We start from the raw sequence: 4,023 nt of genomic DNA, 5'->3' as shown, positions 1-4,023 counted from the left end.
AGGAATTTAAGCGTTTCTGTGATTGTTTAGAATGGTTGTTTCCTTTCATATAATTCAAAGGTTGTTGTGTTCAGTTAATCTGTATGGTGGAACACCAAACTTAGAGTCACATATTCCCCTTTGAATTATTGATCCACGAATTCATTGTTCGGTGTGAAACACCAAACTTAATTCTTTGCAATGCACAGAAACTACTTCACCCTTTTTATTGAAACAAATAAAAGAAACAGCAAAGGGGTATTACCTCAGGTTGGGTTGCCTCCCAACAAGCGCTTCTTTAACGTCATTAGCTTGACAGTTGTCCCTTGTTAGGGTGGATTGTAGTGCTTGATGTCCTCTCCTCTCACTATGAAAACGTCCCCATTTGATTCCTTTATGATTTCCAAATGTTCCATAGAAAGAACTTTCCTGATTGTGAACACTTGAGGGAGCTGGGAAGGAATGGTTTTGAGGCCAGGTGGGATTGGCAGATAATGACTTGATATCACTTTATCTCCCGGAGAGAAACCTTCAGTGGGAATTTTCTTGTTTCTCCACCCTCTTGGCAATTTCTTTACAATTCTTCCCTCTCTCTTGAGGATTTCTTCATTGACCCTTATGCCAGGAGGATCCTTCTGAGCTGTTTCTATTGATTCTTGTGGCTTTAACTCTTGCAATTCTTGTTTGCCTTCCAATGACTGTTTCAGAGTTTCAGCTGCTGGGTTGCTTTCCTCCAAACACAGATGGCTACTATCATCCTTAAGCTTTTCAGGTTTTGGTTCAGGCTCAGATGCAGGTTTGAAAACATGGAAAATGAGCTGTTCATCATGTATTCTCAAAATTAGCTCTCCTTGTTCTACATCTATGAGCGCTCTAGCAGTGGCTAGAAATGGCCTTCCCAGAATGATAGGGTGTAGGTAGCTTTCCTCCATGTCCAAAATGACAAAGTCTGTGGGGAAGAAATAATTTCCCACTTTCACCAGCACATTCTCAACTACCCCTTCAGCTTGCTTCTGAGTTTTGTCAGCCAGTTGTATGATTACATCAGTGGATCTCACCTCATTCAGTTGTAGCCTCTTCATAAGAGTCAGAGGCATCACATTTATGCTAGCTCCTAGATCACAGAATCCTCTGTCAATTTTAGTTTCCCCTATGATGCAGGGGATATGAAAACTTCCTGGGTCTGTTTTCTTAGAGACCATATCCTTCTTGATGAGTGCACTGCATTCTTTGTTCATTATTACAGTTTGTCCTCCCTTCAAAACTCTTTTCTTGCTCAGCAATTCCTTCAAATACTTGATATGTGTAGGCATCTGCTAGAGGATCTCAAGAAAGGGAATATTGATGTGGAGAGACTTAAATGTCTCTAAGAACCTTGAATATGTTTTCCCTTTTTCACCTCCTCCTAACCTCTGAGGAAATGGTGCTTTTGGTTGGTATATTCCCAGCATGCCTTCCTTTTGCATTTCCTTGGCTTGCTCAGTTTCACTTTCCTGCTTAGCTTCTTCCACACCTTCTTTCAAGATTTCTGGCTCCTTTTCTGAGGGTCTGATTCCTTCTTCTTCTGAGACTTCCTTCAATATGGTGATGGCATTGCATTCTTCCCATCTCACTCCCTTTTGTTCCCCCTTAGGATTCTTTTCAGTGTCACTAGGGAACACTGCAGTTGACTTGGGGGCCTGTTGAGATAGCTCTCCTACTCGAGACTCCATCCACTTGAGTTTTTCACCATGGCTCCTTAAGGTCGATCTCACATCTTCCCTAAAGCTTTTCAACTCATTTATGTCCTGACCCATGTTTGCTAGTATTCCTTCTATCCTGTTTAATTGATCTTGAAATTGTTGGTTCGGATTAGGTTGGGCAGGTTGATTATTTTGGCCATGATATGGTGGTTGGGAGTAAGTGTTTTGTGTGGCTTGGTATGATCTTTGGTTGGAGTTGTAAGGTTTGTGGTTTTGTGGTTGGGTTTGCTGGTTTTCCCACCCAAAATTTGGGTGGTTTTTCCATCCTGGGTTGTAAGTGTTGGAGTGTGGATCATATGATTGCTTTTGTTGGTTTCCCACATAGTTGGCCTCTTCCCAATCACCTCCTTCAATGCTTACTTCCTCTTGATCTTGTGTGTGTATTGCAGCCACTTGATTTGTGTCTAATTTCCTGGTGAGCTCTGCTAGTTGCTTGGCAAACACCTTGTTTTGGGCTAGAATTGTATCAACATGGTTTAGCTCCATGACTCCCTTAGTGTTGTGCCTTTCTGAAGCATAGTAGTACTCATTCACAGCCACTGTCTCAATTACTTCAATGGCTTCTTCCACAGTCTTCTTCCTGTTCAATGAACCTCCTGATGAATGGTCTACAGCCTTCCTTGATTCATAAGAGAGTCCATCATAGAAAATATGCAATTGCACCCAGTCATGGAACATGTCTGGTGGGCATCTCCTTGTCAAATCCTTGAACCTCTCCCATGCCTCGTAGAGAGTTTCACCATCTTGTTGTTTAAAAGTCTGAACCTCAGATCGAAGCCTATTGACCTTTTGTGGGGGGTAGAAACGTGCCAGAAACTTGCTTTCCACCTCATCCCAGGTTGTTAGGCTCCCCCTTGGGAATGATTCCAGCCACTTAGCTGCCTTGTCCCTAAGTGAAAATGGGAACAAGAGCAGTTTATAGGCATCTTCCTGGACTCCATTGGACTTCACAGTGTCGCAAATTCTCAGGAATTTTGTGAGATGTTGGTTTGGATCTTCATTAGCACTTCCACCAAATGAACAATGATTCTCCACCAGTGATATTAGCTGTGGTTTGAGTTCAAAATTGTTGGCCTGAATGGGTGGTTTCTGAATGCTGCTACCACAATTCCTAGAGGTTGGGTTTATGTATGAACCAAGAACCCTCCTCTCAGGAATGGCATTGTTTCCATCAGCCCTCTCATGGTTGTGAACTTCTCTATCCATGTTGAGATCTAGAGCTTCCTCAAAATTGTCCTCAGATTCTCCTTCAGATTCTTCTTCTCCCAGTACTCTCTTCCCTCTTGCTTCCCTTCTAAGTCTATGAAGGGTCCTCTCTGGTTCGGTATATGGAGGAGTTGATATCTCTCCTCTCCTACCTGTCATACAAGAACACACCACAAGCAACAAATAAGTGGAATACTCTTGGTTAGTGGGAGAGTATGGTTAGAACAGTTGAGGAATTAATTCAAATAGTTAGTGGGTCAGTATGCTAACAAGTGAATAAGCAAAGAAAACAAATTAAAATTTGCAGAAATTAGCAGTAATAAACTGAAACAAAAACTATTAACAAAGAAAAGAAAAATTGCTCAATCTAGTTAACTTCCAATTGGAGAATTGTCAATCGAAAACTAATCCCCGGCAACGGCGCCATAAACTTGATGTGCATAAACTTGATATGCTACGATTTAGGAAATTGCACGATCGGCAAAATTCCTTCTGGCAAGTGCACCGGTTATCGTCAAGTAAAAACTCACAATAGAGTGAGGTCGAATCCCACAAGGATTGGTTGAATGAGCAATTCGGATTAGAAGTGTGTTCTAGTTGAGCGGATCAAGATTTAGATGAGAATTGCGGAATCTTAAATTGCATGAATTAAAGAGCGAGAAGTTAAAGTGCGAGAAAGTAAATTGCTGAAATTAAAAGGGAATTGGGGGTGATTGCATGAATTGAAATTGCAGAGGGTAAATAGAAAGTGTAGATCAGAAATGGGGAGTTCATTGGGTGTTAGGAGATATTGAAATCTCCGAATCAAAATATTTTCATCTCTTCCTCAACCAATGCATTCATTGAATCTTGCTTGGCAATCTTATATGATTGGATCCCAATTCCTTGGCTCACCAATTCTCTCTAAAAACAAACAAATTCCCAATCCCTTGGTTTAAATGTTCATAAGAAGAGATGATGCTCGATCACTGATTATACCACACAGTTTCATGAACCACAATTTGGTAGGATTACATGTCACAATATCCATCCAAACCCCAATCCAATTCACTGTGAGAAAGCTTCTCTAGCATGAATCCATCATTCCTTTCCCAAG

At 41.3% G+C, this 4,023-nt stretch overlaps 1 non-coding gene across 1 annotated transcript; it reads left to right on the top strand.

The window, feature by feature from the left end:
• Nucleotides 1-2,397: 2,397 nt before the first annotated feature.
• On the top strand, nucleotides 2,398-2,501 carry LOC130953964 (small nucleolar RNA R71). The gene has a single exon (XR_009076122.1). It is a non-coding gene; the product is annotated as a small nucleolar RNA R71 (small nucleolar RNA).
• The last annotated feature ends 1,522 nt before the right edge of the window (nucleotides 2,502-4,023 follow it).

The sequence above is a fragment of the Arachis stenosperma genome, chromosome 9 (assembly GCF_014773155.1).
Source record: "Arachis stenosperma cultivar V10309 chromosome 9, arast.V10309.gnm1.PFL2, whole genome shotgun sequence".
Lineage (NCBI taxonomy): Eukaryota > Viridiplantae > Streptophyta > Magnoliopsida > Fabales > Fabaceae > Arachis > Arachis stenosperma.
This window is presented reverse-complemented; position numbering and strand designations above follow the sequence as displayed.